Genomic DNA, 22,011 nt, shown 5'->3' on the forward strand with positions numbered 1-22,011 from the left:
TTACATTTTGTAAAATTCTTATAATCGATGTACATCTCAAACATGAGAGTAACCAGCGGCTAAAAAGCTGCGTATATACTGCCTCCTCATTCACCTCTACATAGAAGGAAGTGTAAACTCCGAGTAACCAGCTTGACCGCAGCTCCTACGAGCAGAGACAAATTATGTGACAGTTTCGAGCCAGTTAGCATATCGATAACCTCGCCAGGGTGTTCGATAACCGGGAACGTTCTCCTCACGAAAACACGTCGCCTTACTATCAGCATGCTCCGTACATTCCGCGCCGAATGCCGCATTCCAATTTACTTGAATGTAAATCCAAAGTTCGAGCGTCGGCTGCTTTCGCAACTGAACGTAAATTGAGCCCAGATCTGGCAAACCGTGTCGAAGTTCCATGACCGATCTTCGCAGTTCTTGCGCACCTGAACACCATCGAAAACCTCATCCATTGACCTGTCGAACGATCTCAAACTATGTTCGATCTGTATCTGTTAAGTCCAACAAGAGGAAATAACATTATAATAAGAAAATAGATCGTGTCTTCGAATAATAATACGTCTTTTTTATTGTTAATTATTATTATATCATATTGTTATAAAAAGGAGCATAACATCGGACGCGTAAAAAAACATGACGTAGGTGAAAATTCAGATTATCGTTCTTCACTCTTATTAGTTTTAATTGAAAATTAAATCAGAAGGAAAAGATATTACAAGTTTTTTAAGTAACATCTTAGGCAGGATTCATTTTTATTTCATTAAAAGTTCCTTTTAGTTATGGATATTTATGACGTTTTGAAACTGAGTTTCAATGTTATTTTGAGGAATTACATAGTATTATGGAGAATGTTTAACGGTATGTTAAATAGAAGTATGTTAAATCAATAGATAAATTTGATTGTAACATGGAGTTGTATTAGAATTGAGGAAGTACATTGGGTTGTTGATAGACTCGTGGTTTTGTAATGAAGTGGTTCTAAGATTTGGGCTAACTATTGAGAAGACTATTTGGTAGAAGAAACCAAAGAGACTTTTAATAGGTGAAATTAGAATTTCAACGTATTTGTTAGCAATTAATACGTTTGCTGTGTTCTCAAATGCTTCGATCTTGAAACTTTGTAATTCAACAGATTGTTTTCATTCTTTATAGAAGCTTCAATCACGCCTAACAATGTCAAGTTTAAAAATTCTTGCTTAAGATACAATTTATCAACACATTCATCCACCACCCAAGAGAACACTTTTAACAAATTTGTCAGACTCTTAAATCCTCAAATTTATCTCTCTCAAAGATTTCACAACGCGCTTAAAAATAAAAATTTCAATGTGAATATTGAAGTCTCGAACTCTAGAAATACAAAATTGTCAGAGTCTTTCGTCATTGACATTTTCACGAAGACAAACGATCTTCTATGATCTTCATGATACGTTCAAAGATATAAAGTTGAATGTTGCAGAACCTCGTTTCTCGGACTCGCAAGATACAAAATTATCAGAAGCTTTTATCATTCACGTTTTCACGACGTACATCTTCCGCGAAGATTTCACGTTACGTTCGAAAATAAAAATTTCGACGTTAGAAAGTTTCAATTGTTAAATTCAGAAGATACAAAATCATCAGAAGCTTTCGTTATTCACATTTCCACGATATAAATCTTTCTTCCTCGATCTCCTTCAAAGATTTCATCGACGAATTAAAGTATAATACTTATTAACCCTTTGCGGTCGTATGTTCAGCCACCACATCACTTTTACCATTTCGATCGTACATCTGCTCGGTCACTACAGCACTTTTACCATTTCGATTGTATATCTGCTCTCTGACAGCCACTGCTTGCGCATTTCTTCGTCAACGCGCTTCTTAAAATTTCATATAATTCTTAAAAAAACTTTTTAAGCTACTTGTTACATACGAGATTATATTTTATCAACGTTCGTGGGATGCAAATGAATTCTGACCAGCACGGCAACCATCTCCGAGCCGAATACGAGCGCAAAGGGTTGAAAAGCTCGACGATGGGACACGTTCCATCACGGCGAGCAGTCGGAGCCGTAGTGCGCGCGAGTCGCGGCCAGCGGCAGCGCAAAGAAACGGTTCGTAGGGATTCGGATCCGCTCGGCTCGACGAGTCGTGGCGCCGAGCAGCGAAGTCGTTCGACTCGAGTCGTGTATGCGGCTGCAGTCACTCGTGGAATCCTGAGTCGTGTCAGTGCTCCGGCGGACGCGATCGCGCGCGAGTGTGTCGTTCAGTAACGTTGTTTCAACGCTGGAAGAACGAAGTGAACGGAGAAAAGGGAGTAGAAATACTTAGAAGGATCTACCCACAGGTGCGTGTTTCCGGTGTAGTGAACGAGCAACGAAGAACAACAGGGACACGAGTCACAGCGATAATCAGCACTATATTTCTAACGTTAAAAACGAGTCACGCGCAAAAGTAAAATTCTGCTTCGCGTTTGTTGTGATCTTTTAATACGTTTTCAAGAATCCGACCTTCGTTCCCAGAGGTCGCGGAGCTGTAAGAATGTACTAGGAGAACCATAGAATTGGAAACTAAAGTATAATAGTCGGACGAAGAGTATGTTCTTGGATGTCGACTTCTTCGTTGAAAATTCTTCTGTGTGCTAATAATAATAATAATCTTCCGAACGATTCCTTCTTTTTAATGAATCGTTAAGAAGAGTACGTACAATTAGTAGTTGAAATTGATAGCTTTATACGTATTGTCCATTTTCCGTCCTTGGCGGCTGTTACTACTGAATTTCGTACCGATACGCGATCTACGACACGCTTATCGATCGTACCGCGTTTCCATTGTGTTCCTCGATGCATAAAAGTCTCGTTGATGAATCGTCGACGTTAAACGTGTAGAAAATATTTCGCGAGATCGAAAGTCTGACGACTACCTTATTTACTCGAGGTAGTCGCTAATAATTCAGTCATTGTTCTTATTTGTTTGATATTAATATTCAATCATATCGTTGCTCTGTCGTATATGATTGCGGCGTTTCGTTTGACTCGCCTGTAACTCACGTTCGAGACACACGTGTCTGTGATTTCACGCGACGGAAACGTATCACTGGCAACGCCTTCGATACTACGTCGAGCCTTCCGGCACGTCAACGGAGGAATTTACTTGCTCGTGGGACCAACATCGCCAGCTAGACGTTTTTCGAAGAGAAATCTCGGCGGTGTCTGTGCATCCGGTAAACAGGTTATGCGTGGTCGTGCTCGACAAAAACTCTGCCAGGCTTAGTCGAAACGTTCGAATAAGCTCATTGTGTTTATGACTCGTTCGGTGTCGTGAATTACGCGTGACGATGTGCGATTGAGAAATCTTCGCTGAAATTTGAAAAATATAAACAAGCATCGTGCCCTTCGCTCGAGAGAGTGCATCGTTATATGTATGTATGTGTAATACGGAGTGCAGAAGTCGCATCGGTTAGGTCGTTCGATAATCCAGTGTGTTCGGCAAAGTGAAAACGTGAATGATAATTGGCGATAGACGAAACAGCGATTCGATATTCACGTTTGGTGCGTTTAATTAAAGGCTTGTTCTTTCATCGAAAGAAGTACAAAAGTGAAAGAAGCTACGAAAAGAAGGAGGAGATATTCGTGGAAAGCTGCGGACCGTGATAAGAAACAGAATTTTTGAAGAAGTATTTGTGACACGTTCGTTGATATCCAGAAGAATACAACGATTTATTCGGCTGGCTTGCTTCAATTCTCGTCCATTCGCGTCTCCAGAAACAGGTAAATTCATGCAACGATTACATCTTTTATGTGACGCGTAAATGTCTCTTTGTTCAATGCTCGTCGTTCATGAGTTCGACTCGCGATTATCGGTTATTCTTGTTTCACGACTCGATGTCATTGCGTCGATTCTGTAGTTGGAAATTGAAAAGTGACGACAGATCAGTGCATTCGATCGAAAATCGATCGTTCTCTTCCAATGCTGCTGTGTTTTCTTCCACATGTACGGTTTCCACGTGTCCCGTGCGGATAGCGTAATTCACCAGGGAAATTGATTACAGGCTCGAGGTAACGCGGATAACTCGTCTTCGTGACTTTTTCCGTTCGTTGCGGCTGCTGGCTTTGTTGTAACGCATCGTGGTTACGGGATTAAACGAATATATACGGTTAGCCAACGGAAAGTGAATTTTCGTGAAACTTTTTCGTTTTCCATTGTTTCGGCTTCTCTTAGCGATTGGTTTATAGTCGAAAGCGAGTTATTTTAATCTGTCTCGCGTTGCTGATCAAATTTATTGCAGATTAGTCAACGATGTCTTTGTGCGAGCTTCTTTGTGTCGACAAGGGGAAATTCGTGTTGGAATTCCCTTGGCCAGGAAGTCTCGTTCGTGACCAGTTTACTCGTATTTAGTGTTCGGGAAGTGTATTGAGAAACGGAGCTCTCGATATCTTATTGGCTGTATCTTTCGATCTCGGAATTTCTCGACGCGTATCGATGCATCGATCAACGGAAGGAAAGAGGATAATGAACGTGGCTTATCTCGCCGATTTATTCAATGCTTCGCGAATCGATTTATTTCCCGATTTCGTATCGGACGATTTATGTCGGGGACAAGAAATCGTGGCTGTAAAACCAGCGATCGCGATATCTCCTGGTTAATTAACATTAATTTCGGCCGTTTCTTCGCTATACTCGTTTTCTTGATATATTAAGTATTCATTTCGTACATTGTTTGATAATTCCAAACGACTGTATCTGGTTTTAAATGAAGTTTACTCCTGTTATTTATTTCAGTAGCGTGATGCCGTTAAATCAATATGTATGTAACATAGTGTTTATAAATGAGAATCACGGTTCAAGTAACAGCAGGATATCAGAATTTTGCTAGCCTGTAAAACCAAGTACAAATTACCTCGCATCGTTATACTGTCTCGTCTAACTTGAAAACAGGTTAAACTACTTACCATTACCACTCTGTGAAACACATCAAATATCAGTCTCGGTTGAAACGAAACCGTAAATAATTTCAACTAAAAGTGATGCAATTTCAACTGTGTTCGATTATAAGCATCGTTCAAAAGATCAAATAATCTCTCTAGTATTTTATAACTTCGTGCTTATAATTTCAAGAAAATTTAATTGTATTATTCTATTCGATAGAATAAATAGAAAACGAACTATCGCGAGTCTCTTAGCTCTCAACGCAAAATACTCCAAAACGATTATTTTTCTCCCGACATCAAACGGAACAAAGAAAAAAGAGTCCAGACATCGTGTGCCCTGAGTATGATCTCAAAAGTTCGGAATCCCTGGCCGACAGAAGCTTCTTTGGTGGAAGTGTCGGTCGAGAGAGGATACCGGTTACCAATGTCGACGAACTCGAAGAAGGTTGACCAAGGCCGTTTGGGTCTATTTATAGCGAGCCAGTAACGAAGTAGACATTTGCCGGGAATCGTATTTTCATAGATCCTCGAGGAATGTTCTCGCGAGGGAGAAGTTGGACTTGATCTCGCCTCGGGAGTCCTGAATTATTTTAGCGACGCCTCCCGTGAGAGACGCACTAGAGATTGCTCTTCCTCGCTAGGGGAGACTGACTCGAACGAACGAAAGATCGCTTTATCAGCGCCCACGGTATCTTATCTAGGAACGCAGGGAGCACGACCATTCATGAAGATACGTTGAGTCGAGTTTTCAACAAGAAGTCAGGTTTCATCAAAGTTTCATTATCGCTATTTTTCTCCTATCGCAAAAATATTGTTGTGCTCGACAAAAATATTGTGTAACGTCCGATACGTTTCTCTATAGATATTGCCCGTTATCATATCACGCAGTGATTTTTAATTCCTTGAATGACATACATAATTTCTTAGAATTTGTTTTCTTAGAATGACGAAATATCTAACAGTAAATTATTTTGCCTTGTTGTCTGACGTCGTTTACATAATATACATATATTATGTATGTTTGTGGTCTACGGAACTGGAACAAATGATATCTGGTTTTTTGATTGCAACGAGACAGACATGCGCGAGGGAGATGATTAGTGGTTTAAAGAGGAAGTTCAACTGTCGTATTTATGTGCTATCGAATAAATATTGTGTCTCGAAGCGTTTTTTTTTTAATTTTTAATATCCGTTAGGATGACGAAATATGTAGCAATAGATTATTTTTGTTGGTTAAAAAATATCTTGTATATATGTCGGTGATTTACTGAACATTTATTTTCTTATACTAATTGGATTGGCACGAGTAATTATGTATAGTGCATTGTGTAGTTGCAAAATTCCTTAAGATAGGAACGCGTGCCTTCCTTAGATCATATCAGTTTATCATTACGGTAAAAGAAATATTAGAAGAAATTAAAGAATTACAAATTTGACGTTCCATTCTAATTGATTCATACTCAATGAGTTATGTTCAAAAGCTTCATAAGTTAACGTACATTCATAATTCGAGTAAATTTTCACATTTTCGTAACCATCGACTCTTTCGTTTCAATACATTTTCATTAAACTAATCTTTAGTACGAAACAATGTATTTTGTATCCTAAGAACTAAAAGATGGAACGAATTCGAATATCAAGCTCAGTTTGATATGAACTGCAGGGATTAAAGAAGGTTCATAAATAATCATCAATTAAAGTCCAACTATTTGGAAATACTATCTCCATGGCTTAATCGGGTTAATAAAATGTAAGATATATTCACGCCCATATAATTCTATAGCAGATGCGAAAGGACGGATAACAGCACATTGCACAATAATAACCAGAGATCATTTGACCCAGTTGCATGTCATCCTATATAAATATTCTCTTTGAGATTGCATTTTTACAATTTAAATAGAACTCTTCGCCGTTAAATTAAAAAAAAAAAATGTATTTATAAAATGTAAAATATACAAAATGCGTGGGAGCATGTTAAAATTCAACATCTGTCCTTAACTATCGATACTACCGACAGTTGGTGATTTGATTTCATAATTAAAGTAAATTCGATTTCGGGATATTAACCGCAATAAACAAATTCCTCGATAAATCATCGAAACAAGTGATTCATACAGTACCTATATATATACTACCTATATATAGCCGATAGATATCTGGATAGTATATTTTAATAATATAGGGCATATTATTTATATAGGGAATTTAATATAGGGATTTTAACCTAGATAGAAGCAATAATTTTTGTTTCGACGATGTAGTCTCACGCGTTTATAGCTCGGTGAATATTGCGCTTGTCGACCGATTAAAACAGTTTTATTGAGCTTTGAATTGATTACACCTCGCGCACGCATTATCGCTGATTAACGCGAGTTCTGTGCAAATGTTTCTTCTTGCACGACCACATGTAGAGTTCAGAGTGAAATGTATTAATCGAACGACCACTCGTGCACAACAGTTTATAAGGAATAAGTGTTAGTTTTCTCTACGTTGTGTTAACATCTACGTTACAATGAATGCAATTACATAATTTGTTTCTGCGATAAGTTTCAGTAATCAGAATTTTTATATTTCCATTTTTATGGTGTTCTTTTATTTTTCTCTCTTTATTCTAATTTAATACTTTTTGTTAATCCTACCGTGATTTTCGAAACTTTTTATGATTTTCGCAGAAGATTTCTAACTTCCTAATACAATAGAATAAATTAGAATTTATGGAATCCAAGCAGGAAATCCCGCGAATTATTCTAATCTGACAGATTATTTGGCAAACGATAATTCATGAGTATTTATTTCTATTTGTAGTTACGTGTCTCAGCAAAGTAAAGTATAATTTTCATTACCAACTACTACGTTGCCGCTAGTACTATATCACAAATTATTGTACACTTTCGTTGCGGCTGAAAACCATCGTTTCGTCCGTCAAAGTCGGGTGCAATTAAAGCGTGTTCACCGTGGAAACCAGCGGTGACAAAAAGACCGCTTTGATGTTTTCGCGTCGCTTTTTCGTTCTCGCGTATTTTGTATTTCCGGCACTTGTAACAAGACAATTCCTGCTCTCCCGCGGAAGGACGAACATTATCGCGTCGGTGTTCGCGCGAAACCGGAAGTATGGACGTCGGGTTCCAGCCAGACGTTCGTTTCCACGTTTTCTGACGCTTTATAGTTCTATAATCGCCGTATCGCGTGATATTCCCTATAATTTCACGAACGCGATTGTCCTCTGCTTAATAATCGGTAATTCTAGTCTGGGTTCATGGTAAATAAAAATCAAGGTTAGTAAATAGTGCTCGTTAATTAACGCTGATCAGACTAGCAGACAATGAAAGAAACAATGGGAATAGATAATTACACGATATCTCGTTAGAATAAATTTTATATGAGATTATATAATGTGAATGATGTAATTAATAATAAAATCAGAAGGAAGCAATGCTTCCAGTAAAAGATTAGGTTTTTAATTGTGTTTGCTTTACTTTAATAACAAAAAACTTCAGTTTCAATTTATTTGAAACTAAAATAAAAATATACTTCGTTTTAATGGCAAACCTCGCTCTACTTTAGTAACAAAAAACCTTATATTTTCGATTCATCTCAAATTCAGGCGAAAAGTATACATTGCAAAGTATCAGTTTCTTTACATTTGCCTAAAAATGAGGAAATTTTTAACTTCGTAGGATATACACGATCAAGTTAAAGATCGCCGACGAGTAGTAAATAGATTTGAAATATTGAAAGTAAGTACTTAGTTTGCGAATGATATTCATAGACTTGAAGGTAGAAATTACGTATGTAGATGGTAGATTCACATGCTACAGTTAACAATTTCGAGTTGAACCTGCAATTAGTTCATGTGTAGACGCCTCTAATGACGTTTATGTTTGTCTTCCCGTGCCGTGCAAACTCACGCTGAGACACCATGACATCGCGTGTATTCAGATAAATAAACGAGATATTTTTCACCGTCTTTATCACTTTTCCAACGAAACAGCGAATCGTAATTTTATTCTCAACTTTATTCGTCGGGCACAACATATTTTTCCTATATTTGTTAATCGTATTACATAATTATTTCAACTTTTCAATCGACCGAGCGCCGTTGACTCGGCGTTGTAACGAACATAAAATGCTTTTGTTGCCATAGATACAATGCTATGTTCGGTATTCGACACACAGTGGACATGCCTATGAAAATACATTATTTTTTTTAATCGAGCTGGAACAAATTTCACGAGCACGAGCGACGAAATTTTATTCGGCTTGTTTACAACGGCCAGATGCGAAGTAACGGAAGCTCGTTCGTCAATTTCGCGACAAAAATGTGCAGGCGATCAATGTTAAACGTTTACCAGCCATTCAAATCAGCTTTTCGTCACAGCCGATGAACAAGAGTGAAATCCCGGCTCGTATCGTTCGTTGCCATTTAACATTTGGATTGCAGGATTATTTTGCGATGCGTGAACGAATACGATACATATTTTGTTTTTCACGAAAAGAACACAAAAATGATGGAAGAATCGGTGTTTTATTCAAATATCCGGATAAACGCGGTGATTTTCGCTGTGATATTATCACGAAAATAAAGTGAAATGGCTCGTATGACTTTTATCTTTCGATGATTTAGATCATTTTTTTGCCATAAAATAATGCCACCAGTAAATGTTAATCGTAGATAAAGTTGATATACACTGTATTATTGCAGTATTATGTACATTCTCTTTAAATATCACTGCAGAGATATATAATATCCGAGGAAAGTGATTGTACAGTTGACGTGAATATAGCGAACGTCGAACACAAAAAGCAATATCGATTCAGTTTTTGATTAAAATTTGAATAAACTCTTCGATTGTAATATTAAAAATGGTACATCGAGTATTAAAATATAAGTTTAGTATATACGTAGTTCTATTCATAACGAAATTATGAGACACAATAAATCTGAATAGCGATGAGAAAATAAGTCAACAATCTTTATAAAAGTTCTTCTGAAACTGGGATACTTAAACCAATATCTAATCACTAAACGTTATCTAATCACAATCATAACACATAATCTAAATGATATGTTAACTTAACATCCTAATCTTTGTAACAGAATGTTATTTTTCTCCTGATTTTTTCCCAATTAATAGCAAACCCCATAAGCTCGTTATTATTACAGAACAGACACGTAGACATACGTTTAGCGTTGAAACAGATCATATAAAAGCGAAATAAAAACAGTAAGATCGTAAGAAACGCATCTTCACAGAAAAACAGCGTGGCTGATCCAAACTGTCTCGGCTCTCTTTTTGCCTAATGAAATTCCATTCATTGGCGCAATTTTCGCACAAGATTCTAGATACTGTCCCCTATGGGTTCCGGCTTTGTTGAATATCGTCTTCCTCTCCGATATTTGACACTTTGAACAAACCTTGGGATTCCTGGCGCGGTGCAACATCGTGGCGGCGCGGCGGGTAATTCGAGAACCAAACCGGTTCGTTCTTATGAAATTTCTCGATGCCGTAAGCCGTAAGCTCTCGGCATTCCTGAGTGAAACGTGTAACGTGGCTTTTCATTGAATTTCGACGCGGGCAATGCTTGCCCAGGAGTAACGTAAAAAGATAGAAAGAAAGAGAGAGAGAGAGCAACCTGTACTTGAGTGGAATCACGTTAGCTTCACGTGGAAATAATTAAACGAGGCAAAGAGGTAAAGTAGTGGATTTCTGTCTCTAGTATTAAAAATTGAAGAAACTCGTCTCGTTGGATATCGAGCTATTTTACGAGAGACCAACGCTGCGAATTGGAGTAATTGTCGGTTCATTAAAATACCATGAATGGAAGATCGTTCCGCGTTTATTTTTCATTTCTGTAATTTTTGCAGGAATGCGTTCATGAATGTAATTTATATGTATTACTGGCCGTGAGTATTGGAACATTTAATCGTCATACTTATGGGAAAACTAATAAATTCCACTTTATTTAATGTGCTACCTTATTAAAACGAGTGAAATAACAGACTTGCGGTAGTATAAGAGGTAGAAGATGTATGAAAGCAGTGAAAAACATTCAATGCATACTAAATATCATCAAGTGTTTACTAATACTTATCACTGGCAATGTATATATTATGACAATTTATGTACAATAACAATAGAATTATGACAATGTATATCATGAATGAAATATAGATGTTATGGAAGCGGCTTTAAAATTTCGGACTGTAGGAACCATTTGTATTTCGTATACCAAGGCCAGTAGTCTATCATCTGGCTACGGTAGAAGGCCCTGCGAACAATTAACAAGATAATCTTCGTACCCACGGTAATAACTTTGTCATTGCTTGAACTATAATTTGCATTACGTGGAAGAATAACACGATTGTAAAAAAACTTTTACTTTACGATCTCTTTTTATTAGCAATTGGGTAAGATCAAATATCTTTTGTTATGGTCGAGCAATATTTTTCTTTATTCGGATAAAAATTTCTAGTTCTGATATAAATCATACAATATGCAATAAAATATGCAGGCTATGGAATTGATTTTACCATTTTAAAAGAGCATCCACTACATTACTAACACAAATTTGTATAAACGTAATTAACGAAACGAGATCTGAGTTAATATTTATTTCACCTACCAAATAATATAACAAACATTTTATCTATCTCTTCCATACTATATGCATTCTGTGCATTTGTATATCACTAAATTTTCCATAAATGTAATCCCCAGTCTACCAATTAATTCAGGACCAATTAGCACGATACTAACGCGACGAACGACAAATACCGTTAATTGAGGAATGGAAAAAATGGCACTACAACCCTCGCGAGAGGCTCGCGAAACGATTCTGTTTTCACTGGGACGAGAAAGGACCCGTTACCAGCCGCTCCATAAATTCATCCTCCAGTCGTATCCCCATGGTGGAGCTCTGAGGGACACAAGTGCTCACGCGTGCCGAATATGAAAGTCAAATACGTTCGCCTGCCAGCAGGATTCGTCGAATGATTTCACGAACGGACCAAAGGGGAAACCGGCTTCACACGGAAGAACTAAAAGAAAAAACGAAAGAAGAGAAAAAAAAAAGAGAAAGAAATATCTGGAGGAATTGGGCGGACCGTAAATTCTCCAGCGCCCACCCTTAAAACGTGCTACGATGGCAGGGGAAAAGAAATGGAAAAACATGGCGTTAAATAGTAACCCCTGGGAAACTCGAGACCGTCACTACGTACGCATATTCTATGTGCGCGTACAAATTCGTGAACAAGATAGCGTTGAAGGGGGAGGTTGGATGATACGAGGGTGTTCTACATTATACAACGGCTCCTTTTAAAAGTGTATATACACATTGAAAAAGTTGGAAACCCCGGCGAGCTGGTCCGAAAATTTAAATTGCACCGCGCAATTTTATACTGCCCGCTCTGTTTTCCCGTTTCTTGCGACTGCTCGCCTTTCACCGATTATTCTTTTTGTCGTCGTGCTTGCACTTCCCCTACCCTTGTTTCTCCTCTTACGTTCTCTTTGTGTCTGCCTGGCTCGCACAGCCACTTTTCATGTACATGTAACTTTTTCCTGCTTCTCGTCTTTCCTTTTTGGGGGGTTCTTCTAGCTGGTTTTTCGTAGTTTTGGCTTTAACGTATTATAACCGTTGATCTCGAGACCTTTTTTTATCAGAAGGCTTGTTCTGTAATTTTAGAGCGACTTTGGTATTAAAGAATTTAAATGTAGATTAAATCTTAGACACTTGGGAGTAAATATTTGTTATATGGGCTTATATAGAAGTCTTTTACAGAAAATTACTATGTGTATAGTTCTTCAATGGCAACTTAATTCATTTCACTAGACATATCAAGGACAAACGATTTGTACGCTTAATAGTACTTAATCAATTTTCCTTATTATTTATTATTTTTCGTTCACATAAAAAAAAAAAAGAACGAAACATCGTTAATGGGACAAATAATCAGATTTAGTTAGTAGGAGTTCGTTTAATTAGACAGTAATTTTTAGATCTGATAAATTGAACTCTTTTTGACAATGTAGAAAAGTATACTGACTATAAAATTTATATAATTAGAAAATTTAAACACAAAATAAAAATCCAAGAATTGAGTGCAAAATCATCAATAGATCTTTCGTCAAAATTTTAACTAAACATTTTAACTATGGTTTCAGAGATTTTACTAAATTTCGTATTACAAATCAAATAGACAAATTAATTGAATTTATGGATATTTATGAATATTCGTTAATACTCATAAATACAGAATGAAGTTTTTTCAATGCAATTCGTCTTGAAATTTCTCTTCTACTGAACACAAATTAGTCTTTGTGATTGAATTCTCTAAGAATGAAAGAAATTCCAAGCTCATATAAATCGATGGAATTTCAACTAGATAAGATCAAATTTATTAGTCTATGCGCAGTATGCGCTTATTAGCAATGCAGTAGGTTCAGCGCAATGGAATTACGCTAGCAACAGATTAATACGATTCGTTTGGTTGCTCAATGTAGTGGCATTCCTCGAGGTATTGGCGTGAATCGATAGCTTTGAACTTTCTTTCACTGACATTTTATGCTAATTGAGACGACGCGGCGCTCGTACGGTACCAAAAGTGAAAGGTGGATCCGATCGCGAGCCTCGATTTGGAATCTGAAACGTGAAAGGTCTCGGTTCGTCTCTATTTCTGAAATAACACGTCTCTCTGATATTTCCTGGCTGTATGATCCACGTCTCTTTTTAGAATTATTATCATTATTCGTTCCTATTTATAACCACCATTCATATTATTCTCTAAAAATACGCCTTTTTGTAAATTTGTAAAAATGTCTTGCAAATTTGTTTCAATTAAGTCGATTAGGATGGCTAGATTGAATCCAATAGTCAAAAACTTCAAATAATTAGAGCTCTTTCGTGTTTAACGAGCTTTGCGTTTTATCGATCAATAGCACATTAACACAGTTTCTACTGGCGTGACTAATAGGTAAAGATATACGCATAGTTATAAATGTTACGAATGGAATCAGTAAATTTGTATAATAAAATTAACGTATTAACATATTTAATTATTTTCCTTATCGTAGCCTCTTAATGCACACGTTATCGTAAAATATCAATTAAAAATGGAAATGAACGTAGACATATCTTTTATAAACTATAAAAATTGCTAAATGACTGGCGTATCAACATTGTCCGTATGCTATGTTGTAAATGTTTTAAAAAATAAATAGCCACCTAAATTATCTATACTATATTATAAAAGTCTTGTTTATTAAGCTGTATATAACATAGTAATACTTAACAACAAATAAGGACCATACAGAAGATAATTTAATTACAATGTTTTATTTGCTACGATCTTTATAATTATTTCTTATTATACGATAAATATATATGCGATATAAAAAAATAAGTGTTTATATCTTCTACAAGCCAAAAGTTCATCTCGAAGATATCTCCGTTTTCGAATCACGTGAGGAAGATCCTGTCACAAAAATTCATCTTACCAACAAGTGTTTTTTCAAAAATGCCAAACATTTTTTTGCACACCGCTAAACGACTTCACCAGCTCTCAAATTACAGTCTATTGCATCATTTCGGAGAAATATTCGTGTGGAGCTCCGAGAACTCTTAAACGGAGTCGTTAAATACTTCTTCGAATGGGGACTTCGATCACGAGTCGAATCGAACGACTCGTTATTCTGTAGTTCCACTGGAGCACCGATCGACTCGTCGCGTTCAATCGCATAGCGTTAAACAACCGATCCACGTCCGTATCAGTCACTCACAGACGGTGCACGTGCACCACGTGTCGTGCAAACGCCAACTATTTGTGTCGCGTAGCCGTGAGTCGCGTAGCTGATAAACCCTGTCTCATCTGCAGTGATAAGCCGTGGAAAATAGTTCAGTTTCGTTGTTGGACGTCCGAAAATTTCGCTCGATCAACCTCGCGAAATTTGGAACGGAAAATTTGCCACCATACGGATACGAAATATTCGCGGACCAATTGTCGAGGTCAGAGAATGTAGAAGATGAGTTTTTGATAGATTCTAAGTTAATCTGGCGTTGATTGGTTTGTGGACGAATGTTAATGGTTCGTTGGTTATATGTTTTTAAGAGTGGAATAGGTTGCATGCGGATTTTTCTTTGTAGCTAAGTATGTGGGATAGTATGGAATATGAAAAATATTAAATGTGAAAATATCTACATACTTTGACAAAATTAATTATAGTTGTCTTTTATTGGAATAGGGACATAATCATACTTATATATATATATTTTTTTCATTTTGGGTATTACTTCGACTGTAATCGTTTATATATAGTTTGCAAGAAATAGTAATCCGTGTGAATTTAATTTGTGAAAGTTCATCGGCTTATCGCAACATCAATGTTCTCAATGCGTGACACACTGACATATGTATAACGTAGAGATTAACGTATTAAGCACGTGGAATTGGGTTAAGGGGTAGATATCGCGTGTGCAACACGGAATACTCAAGTTGTATCCGGTATTAGCAGGAAGATGTGTCAGTGACATTACATACGGCGATACGTATGGTCGTAGCTTGTAAGAAACTATCTGTCCCTACATTCCTAAATGCTCATTTGCATGATAATAACCTTTGTCTTTAAAGTGCGTTATCTACATTTCGTCGTTGTTACAACGTTGCTCGTGCAATTTGCCGAAAGTTTACCTCTGATTTCTAAACAGATTTAACGATAAACTATTCTTTGACATTGCGAGTTTTAATACGCATTTTTGTCGAAGAATATTACGAGATGGAAAAATAAAGAAGAAAGATGAAGTAGAATTTCATAATAAATGAATGACGTTTCACTTCCCGTTGATTAAGACGTTTGTTGTCTATCAAAAGTAACAAAAAGTACATCTTATGTGTATATAAACGCATAATTCTGACTTATCAATTTATAATCCGAAGTATTGAAATTGTAACGTGACGTATATAAAGTATTATTTTACCATTTATAAACTCAAATATTTACACAGATTGATAATGTTAGTTCGTAATTTATCTCTCTATCCACGAATGCTGGGTTTATAGGAAAGTGCAACTTTCCACTTCAATCTTTTTCGTCTTGTTTGTTGCAAGAATACCGGTTCTTTCACTTTCTCTTAATGAAAGTAATTAATCTCCAATCCCCACAGAAGCATCTCGATTTCTAAGTATTCGTGTTTCAAAAATACCGCAAAGGTCGATATACGAGCTGTGTATCATTGAAGATGATATATGAGCGTATAGGCGCCGAGTTCAAAGTCATTCGTATATAATTATTAAACAGTTTGTAGAGACTCGAGTGAAATATATCCTCAGAATGAAAGAATATATTTCAAACGTTACAATTAGAATATTGTTAGAATGTTGTAATTAAATGTTTTAATTAGGATATTTTTTTGAATTCCAAAAAGATGCTGATTAAGTAATTATCTTGTGAAATTTTTAACTCTAAAAAATTGGATTTGAACTATCTACCGCCTTCGTCACATCATCGTTAACGATTGAAACCAAAATAAAAATACATATCAATTCTAGTTTGTAATTTCTTTGCTAATCGTATGCGTGTTATCGACGCATGTGCGCGTTCGAAAATAACCAATGACCAATTCCAGCAACTTTTCCAATCATACCTCGAGCAAACTTGAGAGGCAAGAAAAGACGGGAAAGAATCGTAATGAAAGTTAGGAAGGGGAACTTTCGTCGAGCAACTTTCGCCCCGGTTAGTCCAAATCCCTGGTTCGTTTGCACGTCTTCATAGCGGAAGTCTAACCGTTGACCCGGGAACAATATCCTGAACTGCTTGATTTATTTTCGTCGCTTGATTAACGCGCCGCAAAAATACATTTCGCTGTCGCGAGCAGCCGTGGCGAAATTTTCCGCGAATATCGCGCAAAGAATTATCAAGTGGACGTTGGGTAATTGATCACGTGTATTAATTATAGCTTTCGTGATTCGAGTTTCAGTTAATGAGCTGCATAAAGATTCGAGATACGTTTTTGTATATGTTGTAAGAATCGTAGAAAATGGGTTTCATAATGACTATGTCTGATCTTGTTGAATGTAGAATTTTTCTTTCAGAGAGTAGATTTTATGAATTTAGAAATATTTACAGTGATCGTAATTGTTGTAATTTACAACGATTTCCGGTCAAAATAGACCATAGTTCTATTCCAACGTAGCTAATTTATAAGTATCTACATTGGTAAAATCCAAGGTAGTATTTCATACGATACTGTGCAGACAAACTCTTTATTCCAACGATTTAGAAAATTTATGTATACATTGACCGCAGACTTTCTCACAATCGTTGTAATAAACATTTTAAAACAGGCTTAGTTGCTGACATTTTATTCTCGATATTTGTGTACAGAAAATTTTTTAGAGACAACGGATTTACGTACGTACATCGTAGATATGCTACGGAAAATCTGTGATAATAATATCAAGTAATATCAATAGTTGTATCACAGAAAGTAGAGATATGAAATAACATTTCTTTACTTATCACGAAAATCTCCTATCGGTTTGTAGCAATTTAGTAAAAAACACCATACCTTTTATCACTCTAGTGAACACAACACGATAAAAAAATAACGACTTTACGTTTCAAAGTCGCAGCGAAGATGTTTCTATTGTAATTTTTGTAGATTTTCATTTACGATCGCAATTTTTGGACCGTCATACGTTTACTACTTGCAAAAAGACAAGATTCGAGACTCCAGTCATCTCGTCGCGTTATGGTAGTTTCAGCGTATAAAGGAACTCGGAAATTTTCCTCCGACAATAAGCGAATTCGTAGCTGAACGTAATTAAACGAAGCAGGAAGAATAGTTGTGGTGTCGTGGAACAGTGTTATTTTTCATCATCATCGCGCGAAATGAAAGAAGGAACAAACGGTCGCGTCGGTGCATTCGCGAGGGTGTACCGCTAAACTGCTTTCTCGAGTAACCTGGAAACGATTCGCGGCCAGACGAGATGGATGGAGCCGCCACGCTCTCCTGCCAATACGTCGATAAATCATTCTGACGAAGCGAGCGAGAAGTTTTTAGCGAACGAGCCGCCACGGTGCAGCGGTGGTCCGAAGGCAACGAAAACGACGACTTTACCGGGGGACCCTTTGTTGGATCGTATCCTTCTGTCCTTCCTTTTTTTCTTCTTCATTTTTCGTTCCTTCTATTTTCTTGTTTTCTTTTTTTTTTTTGCTTCTATTTTTTTCATTTGGTACTTCGACCTCTGGAACTCGCTTGGTTCATCGCGAAGAAAATTAACGGTTACGTTAACCCGCCGGAACAGGCGTTACCATCCCCTTCCTCACTGCTAAGATTTATTGACGCTCCGAATCAGTATATCCGCAATAAACGTGAAATAAATGGAGGAAAACTGGTAATTTTAACGGTGCCTCGGTAAGAGGTTCCGAGAGGGAAATTGTGCAACGAACAGATCGAGTATTTGGCGATAAAAAGCTTGTTTGGGGAATTTTCTGTGGAATTTTGGAGATTTTGCGTGGACAACTGTATTTCTATTAAATTCTGATGCGTATGGTATCGTATCTCGTAATTTCATACGCGTACGTAAAATTACTGTGACGATGAAAAGATTAAAATGAGATTGACAAAAGGTTATATTATATTCGGCAACAGAAACGAATTTGAAGGATTTTCTATGGGATTTTGGAGATTTTAGAAGGATAATCGCGCTTCTATTAATTTCTGATGGGTATCGTACGTGAAAATTATTGTGGCAGTGAAAAGATTAAGACGAGATTGACAAAAGGTTATATTACGGGATTATAAGAATTAAAACTTCATGCTGTAACAGGTATTCCTTTAAAACAAATTTCTCGTCGTTTCGTAAGCATTGGAGCTACTTAATTCCGCTTGGTTAAATGTCACATCGATGCCGATCTTGCGATGACGAAACGTCGAGATATTTTTCAAAGTCTTAATTTTAATAATTACATAACTCCAGCCTGGTAAATAGCCCCTGCCGTAAAAGCCTTAAATTTCTGTTTGACGAAAAATTAGGTTGACGCTATTACGAATAAATAAGAAGATTAATTATATGAAAATAAATGTACGGCATAAAAATGTCATATAAAACACGAAGGAAAGAAGTATGTGTAAGAAGATTTATGAACAAGAGGTAGACAATGGTTTATTTATTTATCTAAAAAAAAAAAAATACAAGCGTGTAAGACTAATGTAGCTTCCTCTTGACATTGACTTAATACTACATCTCGATATTACCTTGTATGTTGACGCAAAGTAAATAATTCAATCAGAATACGTGTCTCTGTGGTATAAATAATGTAAGCTCGAAAGCTGACAGGCTTTCAGGAATCGAATTTTTCAAGTAGGTCACTGTTCTACCGTGGTAGAACGCTATAGGACGTAATTTTGGATTATGAAACTTCTACCTCGCCAAATAATTTTTCTAAAAGCTGCATAAGTAATAGACTATAAGAAATTCTACTTTAATATGGTTGACAAGTGGATGAAATTTAAATCTACAAAGGAGACTTGAAATTTACGAATTGTGAGATAAAGTTTGAAAACGTGCAAACTTTCTTATAAGATGTGTTAACGATAAAGAAAAGAACAAATTAAACAGAAAATTCACCAAAAATAACAAGCTATAAAATATAGTTCGAAGAAATGAAAATTTTCCTGTAAAGTATACCAAAGAAAATTGTTCCTCTCTTTGGAAGTGAATTTTCATTTCATCGAAATACGATATATCGTATAACTTGTGAATTGTAATCTTTCCTATCGATCTAAATTGAAATTAAATTATAGGATGTTTGAAGCTTTTACCGTGACAGGTCTGTCAGCTGTTTTAGATTTTCCTCGATTTGAAACTTCAGTTTCTACAAATATTTGATATTTTTACGCGACGCTTTTCATTGTTCAAACAAATGCCAATATTGCCGTAGCTTCGATTGCATTTTCCCGGGGATGGCGTGGGAACGAAGTAGATCAAAATCGAGTAAAGTGTTTCACTGTGTTCCGAGTTGAAGAAGTAGGCCACCGGGTCCTCCCAGGGCTTGACCTTACACACCTTTGTGAGGAACGTATCTACGATCGCGAGTGTATTTCCTTTCTACGCTATCTGTTTCTGGAATACTCGAGAGTCTCCTCAGAGAATCGAATTACGGTGGTATTTCAATTTTACAGAATGTTATTCTATGTCACATGCTTCGCTGATTAATCATTCACATTTGGTGAATTATATAGATTAACCTTTCTGAATTGAAATTTACGAACGTGGAAAGTCGGAAATTCGAAAATTTGAAAACACCTCGAAGTTTACACTAACCCTGCAACAGCAGTCACATTACTACAAGAACATATCACAAAAATAGAAAAGTGGCTTCAAGTTAAACAAATTAAAGCAAACCCCGATAAATGCAACCACACTGCGAAAACAGATACCATCAAACATTATACTGAACGGCACGCACATAATACAAACAAGGCAAGTCAAATACCTAGGACTCCACTTAGATACACGATTCACATGGGAACAGCATATTAAATCAATAATAGACAAAATACAGATAGCAAGGAGACAAATGTATTGGTTAACAAGTCGAAAATCCAAACTAAGCATAGAAAACAAACTAAAAATATACAAAACGATCATAAAACCAATCTACGTACGGAATACCACTTTGGGGAACAGCAGCAATGAGCCATATAAGCAAAATAGAGACAATCCTAGCTAAAATTCTTAGAACAATAGTAAACGCCCCATGGTACGTTAGAAACAAGGACATACGGAAATACCTTGGAATACCAATGGTCAAGGAAGAGATTAGCAGATTCGCAAGAAGGTACAGAGAAAGAATAGCAACGCACCCGAACCGGCTGGCAGCGGAAACGATCAACACAAGCATAGAAAGAAGACTAAAAAGGAAACACCCAGCAGATCTCATAAAGGATATATCCTAACAAACACCCCATTGGGGGTAACCACCCACATGATAATCAAACAGCTAAAAAATTCTATCAAATGTCCAAATTGGACAAATTGTGAATGTGAAATATTAAATAAAAAAAAAAACCTCGAAGTTTGAAAGTAATCTAAAGTTTCAAGATCTGCAAATCTCTGTGTTAAGAAATTTGGAAATTTAAGGCTTTGAAGATTCGAATATTTGGAAACTGTAAAATGTTTGGCAAATTAGAAAATTAAGAAATTGAAAATTTAACGATTGAGGAGATAACGTTATGGCGGAGTATTATAAAATTACAAACAATGGTATCCACAATGTCGACGTGATTCTAGTATTATGCATCGGTTTACTATCAACAGTTCACCGTTGATGACTGAAGACATAACAATTAATAACAGGTTGGAAGTGAAAAAGCTTATTGTAAAGGTATAAAAATGTAAGCTTGATTTATTGGCTGTCGTAAATGATGTAGTTTTAACGAGGGAACCCAGTATACCATTAAAACGCAAACTCAATTTTCTTATTTATTATATTGTTGATTTCATAACATATTTAAAAGTGATTTCTTACTGTCGACCATTTGCTCGTACAGATATCATCTACTTTCCTTTTTCGTCTTGTAGCTCATCACGCTTGATCCTTTTTTATTTTACGCTTCTCGTTATCTTGAAGTGCGTTGGCAATGAAACGAAGAAACGTGAGATCTTTATTAAGCCGAAGAGTTATTTTCAATTACATCCTTCTGGACGTTTCATTTATTTATTATTATCTTTATTATCTTAGATTATTCGTTGCTATATTCCGATAATACGAGATAAGTTTTATAAAATTTTGCTTAATATATCTTTTAGATTAATCCTTTCCAGAAACAAAAACGTTGAAACAGTTTCGATAACTTCACAAATTCTATGATAATATCGTTCAGCTGGAAAATCATAAATTACGATATTCCTGTTTCTGAACTAACGATCTTCGTCTTCGCACCATTTTCTGTATCAATAAAAGCATTTAATCAAGATAAAAATCCAAGATAAAGGAAACGCTCTATATCAGACCGAGTATATAAACGAAAAGAAATCCTGGTGAAAAGATTGGGAAGGATTTCACATCTGGAAAAGACGAAAGGACTCTCGTCTCCA

General features: G+C 36.3%; 1 protein-coding gene across 2 annotated transcripts in view; it reads left to right on the plus strand.

Annotated features, from left to right (window-relative positions):
* Window positions 1-2,182: 2,182 nt before the first annotated feature.
* LOC100747155 (mannosyl-oligosaccharide 1,2-alpha-mannosidase IB-like) overlaps window positions 2,183-22,011 on the plus strand; it is a 106,195-nt gene continuing 86,366 nt past the window's right edge. For both annotated transcript variants that reach the window (XM_012394577.3, XM_024372709.2), the window contains exon 1: window positions 2,183-3,749. The gene's annotated coding sequence lies outside the window, so the exon portion shown is untranslated. The remainder of the gene's footprint in view (window positions 3,750-22,011) is intronic.

Source organism: Bombus impatiens, unplaced genomic scaffold (assembly GCF_000188095.3).
Source record: "Bombus impatiens unplaced genomic scaffold, BIMP_2.2 scf_0092, whole genome shotgun sequence".
In the NCBI taxonomy this organism is placed as follows: domain Eukaryota; kingdom Metazoa; phylum Arthropoda; class Insecta; order Hymenoptera; family Apidae; genus Bombus; species Bombus impatiens.